The sequence below is a fragment of the Phascolarctos cinereus genome, unplaced genomic scaffold, assembly GCF_003287225.1.
Source record: "Phascolarctos cinereus isolate Bilbo 61053 unplaced genomic scaffold, phaCin_HiC Scaffold_9;HRSCAF=440, whole genome shotgun sequence".
In the NCBI taxonomy this organism is placed as follows: Eukaryota; Metazoa; Chordata; class Mammalia; order Diprotodontia; family Phascolarctidae; genus Phascolarctos; species Phascolarctos cinereus.
In genome coordinates, this window is record NW_027556402.1 from 177,215,326 (window position 1) to 177,231,069 (window position 15,744).

General features: G+C 35.7%; 1 pseudogene; it reads right to left on the bottom strand.

Moving 5' to 3' along the window:
- Positions 1-13,301: 13,301 nt before the first annotated feature.
- Positions 13,302-14,728, bottom strand: LOC110210784 (heterogeneous nuclear ribonucleoprotein H-like; annotated as a pseudogene).
- Between the last annotated feature and the right edge of the window lie 1,016 nt (positions 14,729-15,744).

Sequence of the window (15,744 nt, forward strand, 5' to 3'; positions counted from 1 at the left end):
CTTTCGTTCTTGAAAGAAAGAAGTGCTTCACTGTGAAAATAAAATCCAACGCATACATAGAGTAGGTAGGAACAGGCTCCTATCAGAATGTCCATAAGAAGGAATCATCAGCTAATCAACAGAAAGTAGAAAGGCTTCACAACTTTGTGTGCTAGCCTTGCCACAGGGTCCATGGATGGACAAGATTCAACATTCAGAATGGATTTCAACCAACCTATAGCTCGCCTCTCATCACCCCAGCCTATCTGCTGCCATGGTCATTTTCCTCAAGTTCTGATCTCACCAAGTGACTGCCTACAAATAAATACAAGATAGCTAAGTAAAAACTAACTGGGGAGAGAGGACACTAGCAGTTGGGAGGGGAGGATGAGAAACAGAAAAGGCTTCATTCAGAAGATGGTGCTTGAGTTACATCTTAAAGGAAGTAGAGGGACAAGGTATCATGTGTCAGGAACAGAAAAGGCCATTTTGGCTGAGTAACCACATGCATGAGGGGAAATAATTCAGAATGAAGCTGGAAAGATGAGTTGAGTCAGGTTTAAAGTGCTCTGAAAGCTAACACTGAGGGATTTCTTTTTCTATCCTAGAGGCCATAGAAGTGTTGTTTCATTCTTTGCATTAGTATCTCTAGTACCTGTCACAGTGCTTGGCACATAGTATGTTTTCAATAAATGCTAGTTGATTGATTAAATAGCACCTACTAATTTACCTTTCCTTAGCAGCTCATATTTCTAATATATCCATTACTTAAACCTACTTTGATAAATATTTTATTTTTTTAATGTCTTGATAAAGCAACAACAACAATGCTATAGCTCATCTATAGTGAAAACATTGACATTGCATTTACTAGGACAATCACAATAGAAAGGCCAATTATTTCTACATTGTTTTCTTATTACATAGCATTCCTCTATACCTATGATTTCTAGTCAGTCTTCCAGCCAATGAACTGCCAAAACATGCCTCTCACTTTTATGAATTAATTTTGAAACATTATTCTATCATTTCCTCCATTTTTTTATTGCCAAACTCACAATCCCAAGCTCTGAAGTATTCTGTTTCCATTTCCTGTTCCCTGTAAACCTTTGTGAGGCCATATAGAAGAAAGAGGCCATATAAAAGCACCTTGTGTTATTACATTGTTCCCATTTGCAATCATGTTTCACCATATATTAGTTTTCTGAATCCTTCTTACAGTATAATGAACAAAATTGCCTTCAAAACGGAAAGCTTCTGCCCTGGGGCTTTTCCAAGGAGATCACATTTACACTACAATTGCCCGATAATTGCTTTAATGCCTAAGGACATCTAACATATGTTCTGTAAAGAGACACCCATATGGTGATGCTCTCCATATCCTGGCACTTTGTGGCCATATCACCACAAACAACAGAATTCTCTTCAAAATGCTTGTGTCCTCACACTCTTGATGGTATATCACATGGAGGTGAGAGGTAACAACAGCCTAGCATGGTTTTCATCACCAACCATTTTTGACTATGACACTTATAACTTGGAACAGCTACATGAAGTTTTCACAATAAGTTCTCTGGCAGTAGATGAAACCAACATGGTTTTCTCTTTACTGTGGAATTTCAAACTAACCTATGTCATGTTCCCCACACTGTTTTCTCCCCTTTTGTTGATTTTTCCCTCAGTCAGGGCAGTGTCATAAAATGTCAGCAAACACATTGGCACAATCTGTTAGTTGTTGGTTTGTTATAAGACAGATTTGCTGACCTTTTAGTTCACCTATGGTAAGCAAGATGTAAAGAAGGCTAAGCAGAAACTACAGGTGCACTTCACTTTATGAAATACTTGTATTCCTGAAAAATTTTGCACACATTTCATGTAAGACGAGTCATATTTTAAGAGCCTTGGGGGTGCTAGCTAGTTTGAAAAAGTCCTTTTGTAGAGTGAAAACTCCCATTTCTAAATCAAAACAAATGATTAACCATAACTTTTGTGCAAATGTGTGCAATGCTGGGCTGTCACGTATTTCCTTTGCTTTAAACAAGGCAAGATTATATTTTTGTCTATAAGGAGGGATTGTGTTTCTTGTAGCTATGTTATGTCATGTTGTCTTGACTATATCCAGCCTTCTTATATTAGATTCCAAGAAGTCTTATTCATTCCTTTATCTATCTTTTTACTGATTTATTATAAATTTAATATTAAACACTGATATAATCAAACTTGCTTTTGAACTATTTACTTCTATACAAATTAATTTCAGTCCACAAAATAAAACTTTTCAGTCTACTTCTGATCTTCAACAATATTCTTTGTGCATTTCTTCTCATTTAATTTTCCTTTTATATGGCTATAGTTGAGAGGCAACAAGAGGATAGAGTGCTGACTTCAGTGCCAGTATGATCTGCATTCAAATCCTGCCCATGGATATTGAATTATGACCTTTGGCAAATTATTTAACCACTCAGTGCTCTGCAGCTCTCTGAGACTTAACATTACAGAGAAAGTGCTAGATTACATAGTTAGAGAAAGTCCTCAATAGCAATGAAATTCCAGGTCCATTCTGCTGTCCCCATGGTGATAATTAGCTTCTACTTTATTCTCCTTCAGCTTTTCTTGCTTTGAAATACTTCCTAAAGATCTTTTCAGCTTTCCTTGTATTCCTCATACTTGACAGACTTGAAAACATTGTAGTATTCCATTATATCAGTGTACCCCAATTTGTTTAATTATTTCTTTATGGCTGGTCTAGTCTTCTAGTTTTTGCTTTTGTTTACTTAAGTTACAAAAACACTGCTATGACAATCTTTGAACAGATGAGTTTTTTTTTCTAGGGGTGGGGGATTGTTTGTTTTGGTTACACCTTTCTTTTATCTTGCCAGCTGTAGACTTATTGAGTGAAAGGATACAGTTATTTTTGTAACTTTTACTAAGAATTGCAAGATAATAACCCCCCCATTTGTAATTTCACAGAAATGTGGCCATTTCTCTACAATACTGCCAGTTCTGTGTTGCTCCCATTTAATTATTTTTTACAACTGTATGAATCTGAGGGGTAACTCAAAGTTGTTTTAACTTGCATAATCTTAGTAAAGTTGAACATTCTTTTTTTCAAGCAATTATATTCATTTTTTTTCATTTTTGGGAAAGTATCCATACCATGCAATGGGATATTAGTACAGCAAAATAAATAGTGAATAGGAAGGACTCAGAGGAACTGAAGAAACTGATCTAAATCTATTTGAAGAGATAACAGAAGAACAACAGACAAATTATAATAATGTAAATAAAAATAATACTATAATGTAGTTGAACTCTGATTAATTGCAATGATCAATCTTATTTCCTGAGAACTAACAATGAAATACATCAAAGAGAGGTGAAAAACTATGGATGTGGGGTATAATATATATATATATATATATATATATATATATATATATATATATATATATATATATATATATATATATATATACATATGTGTGTGTGTGTGTGTGTGTGTGTGTGTATATTTACGTAGTATCTACTGGTTGAGCTGAAGTGTTTTTTTAAAGGAATAATAATCATAACTATCATTTACATAACACTTAAAGCTTTGCAAAGCATTTGCAAATATTATCTCATTTTATTCTCATGACAACCCTGAGAGGTGGATGCTATTCCTATGCCTATTTTACAGATGAAGAAACTGAGTCAAACTTCTTCTTCCTCTTCTTCTTCTTCCTATCTTACTCTTATATGGGGTTGTTTATGCTTGTAGGGGTTTCAAATTCATAAAAACAAAAAAAAATGTTTAATTGATACCTTAAAAAAGGCTGTCACTTCTTAATTGGATCTTCCCCCGGTATCACTTCCCCACCCTTATTACAAAGCGTAGTTAAGCAAAACAAGACAATAAATTGTCCACATCCGCCATTATATGTTTTATTTCCCACATATAGTCCAACACTTTGATACTGGGAGGAGGGAGGTACGTTTCATCATCTTCTAAAGTCCAGAAGTCTGGACATTAATCATGATTCATGTAATCATTAATTTAGAGTCTAACACTTTCATTTTTACAGATGAGGAAATTGAAGCCCAGAGAGGTTAATGGGTTTGCCCAAGCTCACATAGACAGTAAGTAGTAGAGACGGAATTTGAATGCAAGCTCAAATCTAGCAATTCTTCTGGTTCAAAGTAATTTAATTTTCTTTAACTTTATTATAATTTTTGTCATCTTTGTTCTCTTATGTCTGCTTGCTTTGCTCTGTGTTGGTTCATTTGATTCTTGATTTTCTCTGACTTATTACTATTATTTAATTTATTAATTATTTTATATTAATAATATGTGCAATAATAATATTCTATCCCACACAGTTTGTTCAGTTAATCCTCAATTGGTTGTGTCACCCACTTGTTTCCCATTTTTTCCTACCATAAAAAGCAATGCTATTAATTTATTTTTGTGTAAATGGGACTTGTTCCTCTTTCTTTGACCTCTTTGGAGTACATGCCCAGGGGTGGCATCAATGGGTCAGAGATTAGGTACAGTTTAGTGATGTTTTTGTAGTACAACCACAAACTGTTTTCCAACGTAGTTGGATGAATAGACAATTCTGTCGACAATATTTTATTAGAAAACCCAGAAAATTCAAGAAATAATCTGATACATTAACCTCAATGTTAACACCAGGAAGGATTAGGTGGTTTGTTTTGAGGTGTCACAGGGGGAAAAATTGGAAGAGCAAATCTTTTGGCTAAAATGTTAAAAGTAAGGAAATAAATGCTTTCCCAAAGATGTCATGATGTGTCACTCCATATGTGTGTATGTGCACTACATTCAGAATAGAAGAACCCGGCCTGTTTTAAGTTCAGCAAAACATCTTGAATGTCTTTTGAAATGTTTCAAAATCTCCAAATGTGTTTTGCAAATCACTGTTTCTTAATTTTATAACTCAAGTGTATGTCAAGGGAAATTTAATATGTATGTTTCTGATTCTTTTACATTCAACTCATCCAAGTGTTTCATGAGAAACATTTGATGTCTAAGGTCCTTAGAATCTACTTTTCTCCAGACACATTTAAGCTTATTTATTCAGAAAGTCAAGCACCATTTTCTCAGGATTTAGTGAAATTAAAATTCTACAATTCTTTTTAAAATTAATTAATTTTTAGTTTTCAACATTCGCTTCCTCAAGATTTTGAGTTCCAAATTTTCTCCCTATCTTTCCCCTCACCAACCCCAAGATGGTGTGCATTCTAAATATCCCTTCCTCTAATCTACCCTCCCTTCTATCACCCCCACCCCTTCTGTTATCCCCTTTCCCTTCTATTTTCCTGTAGGGTAATATTTTGCCTGTATATCTTATTTCCTAATTGCATGTGAAAACAATTTTTAACATTTGTTTTTAAAACCTTGAGTTTCAAATTCTCTCCTTTCCCCCCTCCCCATCCACTCTCATTGAGAAGGCAAACAATTCAATATAGGTTATACATGTGTAGTCATGCAAAACACTTCCATAATAGTTACATTGTGAAAGACTAACTGTATCCCTCCATCCTATCCTGCCCCCCATTTTTTTCTATTCTCTCTTTTGGCCCTGTCCCTCCTCAAAAGTGTTTGCTTCTGAATACTCCTTCCCCCAATCTGTCCTCCCTTCTCTCATCACCTCCTTTTCTTACTCTCTTCCCCCTATTTTCCTGTAGGGTAAGATAGATTTCCATGCCAAATTGAGTGTGTATGTTATTCCCTCCTTAAGGCAATCCAATGAGAGTAAGATTCACTCATTCCCTCTCACCTCCCCCCTCTTCTCCTCCATTGTAAAATCTTTTTCTTGCCTCTTTTATGTGAGGTAATTTACCCCATTCATCTCCCAGTACAATCCTCTCTCTCACTCCTTAATTTTATTTTTTACATATATATGTGTATATATATATATATATATATGTATATATATATATATATATATATATATATATACACATATATATATATATATATTCCCTCCAACCACCCTAATACTGAGAAAGGTCTCATGAGTTACAAATATCGTCTTTCCATGTAGGAATGTAAACAGTTCAACTTTAATAAGTCCCTTATGATTTTTCTTTCCTGTTTACCTTTTCATGCTTCTCTTGAGTCTTTTATTTGAAAGTCAAATTTTCTATTCAGCTCTGGTCTTTTCATCAAGAATGCTTGAAAGTCCTTTATTTCATTGAATATCAATTTTTCCCCCTGAAGAATTAGACTCAATTTTGCTGAGTAGGTGATTCTTGGTTTTAATTCTAGCTCCTTTGACCTCTTGTATGTCATATTCTAAGCCCTCTGATCCCTTAATGTAGAAGCTGCTAAATCTTATGTTATCCTGATTGTGTTTCCACAATGCTTGAATTGTTTCTTTCTGGCTGCTTGCAATATTTTCTTTTTGACCTGGGAACTCTGGAATTTGGCTATAATATTCCTAGGAGTTTTTCTTTGGGGATCTCTTTGAAGAGGTGATTGGTAGATTCTTTCAATTTCTATTTTACTCTCTGGTTCCAGAATATTAGGGCAGTTTTCCTTGATAATTTCTTGAAAGTTGATGTCTAGGCTCTTTTTTGGATCATGGCTTTCAAGAAGTCCAATAATTTTTAAGTTATCTCTCCTGAATCTATTTTCTATGTTTGTTGTTTTTCCAATGAGATATTTCACATTGTCTTCCTTTTTTTTTTCATTCTTTTGGTTTTGTTTTATTGTTTCTTGATTTCTCATAGAGTCAATAGCTTCCATTTGCTCCATTCTAATTTTTAAGGGATTATTTTCTTCAGTGAGCCTTTGGACCTCCTTTTCCATTTGGCCAATTCTGCTTTTTAAGTCCTTCTTCTCCTCATTGGATTTTTGGACCTCTTTTTCCATTTGGGTTCGTTTATTTTTTAAGGTGTTATTTCCTTCAGTATTTTTTGGGGTCTACTTTAGCAAGCTGTTGACTCATTTTTTGTGATTTTCTTGCATCATTCTCATTTCTCTTCCCAGTTTTGCCTCTACTTCTCTTACTCACTTCTCAAAATCCTTTTTGAGCTCTTACATGGCCTGAGACCAATTTCTATTTTTTTTTTGGAGGCTTTGGACGTAGGATCTTTGACTTTGTTGTTTACTTCTGGTTTTATGTTTTGATCTTTGTTACCAGAGTAAGATTCTATAGGCTAAGTTTTTTCTGTTGTTTGCTCACATTCCCAACCAATTACTTGACTTTTTAAACTCTTTGTTAAGGTAGGGCTCTACTTCCAGTGTGGAAGGTGTACTGTCCCAAGCTTCAGGGGTTTTGTGCAGCTGTTTTCAGAGATACTTCTAGGGACCTGTAAATTTTCAGTTTTTCCAAGGTGGTATGATCAAAGGCAAGGCGTTTACTCCTTTCCTGGCTGATGCTCTGGTCTATGAGTGACCACAGGCACTCTTTTCTTCCTTGGAACTGTGAGGAGGATGCCCTCTTCACTGTCACCACAAGCTCTGCCATGCCAGCCAGCACTACTCCTTGCCTCAAGGCCTCCACCCAGCACTGTGATTCAGATCCAAGCACAGGCAAAGCAAGATAATCCTGCCTTAGCACCAGCAAAGAGATCCCTGTAATTCCCCTCTGGTCAGCCCCTCAATAGAGAGCTCTGGAAGCAGCCATTATGGCTGCCACCCTGGGGCTGCTCTAGGGCCAGGCTGGATCATGCTCCTCTCTCACCCAGGTCCAACAAACCTTTCCCATTGAACTTCTAAGTTATCTTTGGTGTTTATGGGTTGAGAAGTCTGGAAACCACCATAGCTGCCCGTAATTCAGTCTCTTGAGGACTGCTCTGGGTTTGCTGTGGCCCATCTTTGCCTGTGTATCCCACACTGAACCACACTTCTCTCCTAATCTAGCACAACAGACCTTTCCTATCAACCATCCAGATTGTCTTGGACTGGAAATTTGTTTCACTCTGTCTTTTTGTGGGTTCTGCTGCTCTAGAACTTGTTTAGAGTCATTTTTTACAGGTGTTTGGAGGACTTCAGGGAGAACTCAAGCAAGTCACTGCTTTTACTCTACCGTGTTGTCCCTGCCCCAAAATTCTACAAGTCTTAAATGACTTTGAAAATTACGCATTTGTTAACATTCTCATCATCATCAATGATACCTAATAATAACCTGAACTACTTGTGATACCAAAAGAAGTCCTACTTCTCTAGCATTGGGAATTTGTGGAATAATCTGGTCACTGTATTTTTTCTGATATTCACCGGCTTTCCCAACATATTACAAATAATCCATATTAATCATCAAATAATCAGTGAATAAACATTAGGTGCCCACTATATCCTAGGCCCTGTGCTAAGCACCAAGCATACAAAGAAAAGAAAAACAAAAAAGTCCCTGCTTTCAAGGGGCTCACAGTCTAAGGGGGAGACAACATATAAACAACTATGTAAAGAAATAGTGATCGAAATAATAACCAACCTAAATATAATAAAATTAGTCAGGAGTCTCTATGGTATGATTTGGGAGACATCAGAAAAGTCCCTAAAGTAAAGATATTCCCTGCACTGATGCTGCCGATCTAGCACTAGAAAGTCATTCCTTCGGATTAATCATATGTTCTCCTTAAAAGTGTAAATACCCCTTAGTGAGGTAACACATTAAGTTACTGAAACCATAGCATAAACTAGTTTATTAATTTCAGTTCCTTCCCAACACATGAGAGAACAGTTAATGTCTAGGGATAGGGAAGGACAGATAAGGCCAAAAGGGAGAAGGTAGCTGCAAAAAGGAGGGTTTGGAAGATGTCAAAGTCAAACTTCTTCTATTTCACTTTTCTGCATAGGGCTTCATTTCTTCCATGGTAACTGGGAGTCATTTGACAGGGTAACTTTTTTTGTTCTTAAAGCTTTCCCTTGAGATGTTTTCCCTAAATCAAGTGGGTATTATTTTCAGTTTCTGATCATATCTTTTATAGCCAGCCAAAATATTATGCATCTGGGGCAAAAGGTTTAGAAACACTTATTCTTTATTTCAAAGCATTTTTTCTTTATTTCAAAGAATCACCTGACAAAAAAGCTATTTTCATATGTAGAAGAAATATAATCTTCTTAATGTTAATATGTTAAGTCATGGAATTCAATTAAATATCTTTGATATAAAACAAAACAGCAAATGCTCTTCTCCGAATAATACTATAAAGTAGGTGGTATGAATACAGTTAGACTTATTAGCAGCGGGGCAGCTCAATGGATAGAGAACTGGGCCTCGAATCAAGAAGACCTGAATTCAAATCTGGCATCATACACTCAGCTGTGTGACCCTGGGCAAGTCACTTACCCCTACTTACCTCAATTTGTTTATCTGTAAAATGAGCTAGAGAAGAAAATGGCAAACCACTCTAGTATCTTTACCAAGAAAACCCCAAATGGGGTCACAAAAAGTTGGACATGACTGAAAAACAACTGAACAACAACAAAAAGTGAGGAAACTGAGGCCAGAGAGGTTAACAGATTTATTTTTTTTAGAGCTTCAATATCCAGTTTTAATTCCAAATTCTTTTATAATAGGTTTAGTATTTTTTCCAATTACAAGTAAAAACAATATTAACATTCCTTTAAAAAAATTTTTTTTTGTGTTCCAAATTCTCTCCCTCTTTCTCCTTCACTGTCATTGAGAAGGCAAGCAATTCGATATAGGTTATACATGAGCAGTTACGCAAAACATATTTCCATATTAGTCATGTTTTGAAAGAAAACACAGAACAATAAAAAAACACAAGAAAAATAAAGTTTAAAAAAATGTATGCTTCAATCTGCATTCAGACTCCACCAGTTCTTTCTCTGGAAATAAATAGTATTTTTCATTATAAGTCCTTCAATAATTTCAAATTCTTAAGATGAAAATTTGAGGTACCATATATTAAGATGGATAATGGAGACAGCTAGGTGGTGCAGTGGGTTGAGCACCAGCCTTGGAGTCAGGAGGATCTGAGTTCAAATCTGGACTAAGACACTTACTAGGTGTGTGAGACCTTGGGCAAGTCACTTAACCCCAATTGACTCAAAAAACAAATTATTGGGGAAAAAAAAAGATGGATAATGGCTAACTGAAACATGTCTAGAAGGTGACTAAGAGGGCCTGAGATAATTAAAACTGGTTAAAAGAATGGAAACAATATATCCTAGAGAAGCAATGACTTAGAGATTACATGATTATCATAACGCCTTCTCTTCAATTATTTTCTTATATGTCCTATATGCTTAGATAGTTACATGTTGTTGCTATCCTGCCCATTAGACTGTGTGATACTTGAGGGAAGGGCTCGTTTTTTTCCTTTCTTTGTATCCCAAATTATAAGCATAGTGCTTATAAATCCTTGTTATTGACCGACTGACTCTAAGAAATAGTAACATGACATCTTTAAGATTCTAGTTACCTTCACATTTGCCATGTGTATTCCATCCTTATTTATCCATTGTGTAGAGGATCCTAGAAGGAACCTCCTAGGCATCTAGTCATCAGATCAAAGAAACAGAGCTCAAGGGAGCTCAGAGGCCACCCAACTCCTCATTTCACGAATTAAGAAACTTTTGCCTGAGGTCACAGAGCTGAGATTTGAACCCAGGTCCTTTGATCCTCATTCTCCCATACTTTCCTCTGAACTGTGCCCCACTAGAATTATTAGAACAATTAATAATGTTTTTCGATTGAATACTTTGCCTTCTAGCAGTCTGCCATTGGGATATTTCTCCACTGTTACGCTTGTCACTTTAGCAGATGTTAAACAGGAGAAAACTCGAACTAGTAATTTTTAAGCAGTGGCTTCTGATCCGGGAGTTATTATCAGAGGTCCTTGAATTGATATGAAAACCTGGCATTAATTTAATTTCTGTTTATCTCTGACAAAATATGCAGTGTGACTCATTATAGTAAATAAACAAATGTACCTTCTGGAAATTGAATAAACAGTATGTCTTGCATGTAGGCGTGTATATACTATGATTTCTTATATATATCTAGATACTGTTTTGAATAACAAAACACAATTAATTTAAAAGTGCTAATGAATTCATAGTATTTTCTGAATCTACAGCTAACTAGTGATATAACCACCACCCTATAGTAGACTTCAGAATTTCTTTTTATGTTAATATAGTGTCCTCTTATTTGAGAAGGCCTAGAGCCACTGGACTTGTTGATCTTAGAGATGTTTTCCATCTCAAAACCCTATGATTATTTGTTGCTGTAAATCATATGAGTGAAATGAGCAGAAACAAAAGAATGTTCTATGTAGTAATATCAATATTGTTTTAAGAACAGCTTTGAGCAACTAAGTCATTTTGATTGTTATAAATACACAAATTAACTACAAAGGATGTGTGAAGGAAGGTGCTTTCTGCATCCGTAGTCTAATGATAACCATCTTTGTGGGGGGGGGGGAAGAAAAAAAGAAATTTACAGATTATTATATATTTAAAAGGAACAGCTAGTTGTACATAATAGATTTGCAGTTTCATGTACAATCATCTTTTTAAAAAAATTCTATGTTGTAGAAATGCTTGGTTTATTTCATAAATTAAAAATAAAATGAATTAAAAAGAAAACTTACGAGCTTATGCACATCCAACCTGTCCAGGTGAATTTTGAACTTGAGCTAGACTATGGTTTATAGTCTCTCACATTAACCTCTGAAGAAGCCAATTAATTACTTACCTGGTTGTTGGCTGTGGATTATGATGATTTGAACATTATTCAGCAACTCATTACTGTATGGTTCCAAATGTAAGCCGTATCACCAAGATGGGATTTCTTTGAAAAAAGGAAAAAAAAAGATCTATATTGAAAAATAACATTGATGATGATAATACTAATAATCACCTACTTTTGTACATTTATGGCTTTAAAGTTTACAAAGTTTTTTACTCACAATAACCATCTTTGCAAGTTGTACAAAAATTATAATTACCTTTTTAGGCCTGAGGAAACTGAGAAACAAAGATGTTGTCATTATAGGATAGACTCAGGTCTTATACAGAGCACATTCAGGAAAAAAAATGTGGCCCAGAGTCAGGCCAACACCATATGTTCAGTAGGTTTAACAACATATATTCCTCCAGTTATTTAATTCCTATGAGTAAAAGTAGCTAGGTGGCGCCATAGTGCACAGAGCCCTGGACTTGGAATCAGGAAAACTCATCTTCCTAAATTCAAGTGTGGCCTCAGATACTTACTAGCTGTGTGACCCTGGTCAAGTCACTTAACACCTGTTTGTCTCACTCGCTTTATCTGTAAAATGAGCTGGAGAAAGAAATGGCAATCCAGTCCAGTATCTTTGCCAATAAAACCCCAAATGGGGTCATGAAGAATCGGACATGGCTGAGAAACAACTGAACTACTTGTAGAAGCAGCTCACAAAGTTCACTAAAGCATAGAGGGGTTGCCTTCTCTATCAGTTTTGAGAGTGCTTGCACCAGAAGAAACAAGGCATTATTAAAAGAATTAACGAAGGACAGAATAAAGAATCATACAAAAATGCAGATGATTCAAATCCTTTTTTTCTCCTATGTTCTAGGCCAATGTCTGGGAGATGAAGCTAAATTATATTGGACTTATAGCTGTTCTTTAGCAGGCTAGATTGTTTATATCCTAGTTTACAGCTCCTTAATAAATCAACTTTGGCAAATTTTTCCCTACCCTTCCCCACCCCCCAGTTTTTGAAAGGAAGATTTATTTAACAAGTTTCATTTAGCACAACACACCTAAAAGGAGATTACAATACAACAAAAGCTTTAAATCAGTTCCTCAGAATTTAATACAAACACAAAAACCAAAATCCTAAAGTATCCATATTGCGCCTCAAAATTGTCCCCATTAACTTAAAAAAAGAAGCTTAACTAGAAGTGCTTTACAGTATAGTAAATGAAATAAACTAGAACAAATATGCCAAATATTTCACTTTCGGATCGCAGACATAGCTCCTATATTTGTTTTACAAAAAATCATGTCTCCCAACATGCATCTCAAACAGTGTTCCACGTAATATGGTATAAAAGCAACATTTAACATAATTGAAACTGCTTTAACCTAACCATGTTTACTGCTTAAGTACACTCCTGCAACAAAACTACCTTGAGAAAAACTGAAATTGTTTTGAGTTAAGAGTCTTTACTCAACTTGGTTATTATATCCTAGATGAATGTTTTTTTTTCTGTGTTCAAAAATACTGAACCTGAAGTTTTTAAGATAATCCTGATCTCATTTACAGTAAGCATAAATCATAAGCTTGTATTACAAAACTAGTAAGCTTTTTAAAAAATTCTGTAAAAGAAATGGTTGACCAAGAGTCAGTGATTAAGATTACATTCCCCATTCGTCACTCATACTGGACATGCCAGACATCCCTTCATCCCATTTATTCCCATAGATGTACTGCATCTGCTACTGTAGTAGCTGCTGTTCATCACTCTGGCTCCGTGTGCAATGTTTGATTGGAAATCATTGGCGTTTTCCTGTAAAACTTAGTCATGTCTGCTCATGCTGCTTTGACCACTCTAGTCTCCTTAATGATCCCCACTGAACTGCTGGCTAGCTGGAAGACTGTAACTGGATTGATTTGACAAACTCATGCCTTCTAGCATTTGGCTCCCTGTAAGCACCACTGCTTGCTCTTGATGTAAATCTAATTCAGGAAGAGTTCTACACCTCTATGCTCCATATTTGCTTTGTCTTTTGACATGGCTGCCACGGTATCTTCATGAGTAGCAAATTCAATATCTGCTTCTCCAGGCACCTTGCCATCAGGTTCAATTTTATTGTGCACTCAAATAGAGTTGAGTGATAAGAAAAAATTGTAAATATCATTTTCAGAGCTCTGTAAGGTATTTCTTCTATGTGTATGCAATGGCCTATTGTACTCTGGAAAGTGGACCCACTACCTCCATAGCTATGATCAGACATTGCTAAAAAAACAGTTGTTGAGTTTTCTTCCAAATCTATGTAACCAAAAGCCATGTCCATCATGGTGTCCATTGTAGTCATCATACCCTCCATACTCTCCACCAAAGGCATCATGCCTTCTTCTTTCTAACCCAGCTCTTCTACCAATACTGTTACAGCCACTTCCAGTCCCAGGCCTGTTATAAGGACCTGGCTGCTGCATAGCTGTTAGCTTTTGAGGCTAGTCGTGAGTATGAACTCCTGCCCAACTGCTCTTGAAGATTTATTTCGATGTACCTGTGTTCTATTTTTCCTTGGTTTTCTTTAGACCTTTTCAGCTATCTCCTGTGAGGCAAAATGCATGAAGACCTACCCTGTACTCTGTAACCACTGTACCCTGTACCACTGAAAGTTCTCTGTCAGAGTTATCCCATTTGGCTTAATTTCCAATCCTGAAAAAAACTGAACAATTTCTTCCTTGCTACAGTCAAATGGGGGTCCCCTAAGGTGCACAAAGCCATCATTGGCAGTGCCAAGACTAGACCAATATTCTTCATCACCTAGTACATTTCAATTTTTTTTTACTTAAATACTTCAACATATCTGTGTTCCATAATTTTTCTGTCTTTTTTTTTTAGTGCCAATTTGACTTTATTTTCTGATTCAAGTTCAACAAATTCTTCTCCATTTGATCTGCATTCTTAGATACAGATGAAGTGAATGCCTGGTGCCCAATTTTAAATTTTGCATTCTAAGAAGAAGTGTTATACTTCATTGGTGGAGCAGGATCAGGGCAAAACCTGAATCTTGATCATGAAAACTTCTTTGCCTTCAGTGTTCAGCATCATCATATTCAGTTAACAGTGACAGTTCAATACTTGACTTTGGCATGGCTATGATGAAAAAATTGGCAAATGCATTTTTTAAAATATTGGCATTCTAGTACTGTTTGGTTCTCAAAACCCACTTTCCATAGGCAAAGAAGCGATGTATTTCTAAGTAATCAATGAAAGATATTATGTAACTTGCTATAGTGAACTGATTGATCATTTAAGGGGCCAACCTTAATCTTAATTGAGTCACTTCCTCAAGTTGGGCCCAGTAGTTTTATAATCATCTTTAGAATGAAACAGCTTCATTTTTATAAAGTGTTTTTTTTTCTTCCTGATGGAAACTGTAATGACAGTTTACTACAGGAAATACAAGAGCATTAGCTTCATGGAAATTGATGTAATGACATAAAATTAACACCATACTATAGAAGGAGCTTTAGGGATTATTAAGAGACTTTTTTATTACTTGAATCTTGGATGGGTTTTTGACTGGGTTGTTTGTTAGGGTTTTCATTTTCATTTTTGTTTACATTCTCCATGTGGCATTGCCCTCCAGTTTTTTCTTAAATTCAAGTTAAGGCCCCCAACACACAAAACAGTCTTCTTTAGTCTGTACATTTCCATTGTAATAACCTTCATCTCAGGGAAAATCTCCGTGGGATTCTGGGAAACAGCAGAGTTAGCCAGGCCTGGGGTGAAGAGAATCAAAGAGGCCCTTTTTGAGCAAGTGTTTTGAGAATAGGAATCTGAGATAAAGGACATCAAAGAGTGATAGGTTCTGAAAATAGCTTTTGCTGTTCCAATAATAATAACTCACATTTCTATGGTCCTTTAAGGTCTACAAAGCACTTTGAAGATCCTGTCTCTTTGAATTAAAAGCATAATTGGCATTTAAAAAAATTCAAATTTGAATAAAACACAAAGCTGTGAAGGAGAGCCAACATACCAACTGGCAATCGGGATCCAAAAAGATCTTGTTAGGCTAGAAAAATGAGCTGAGTCTAGTAAAAATGAAACTTAATAGGGTTAAA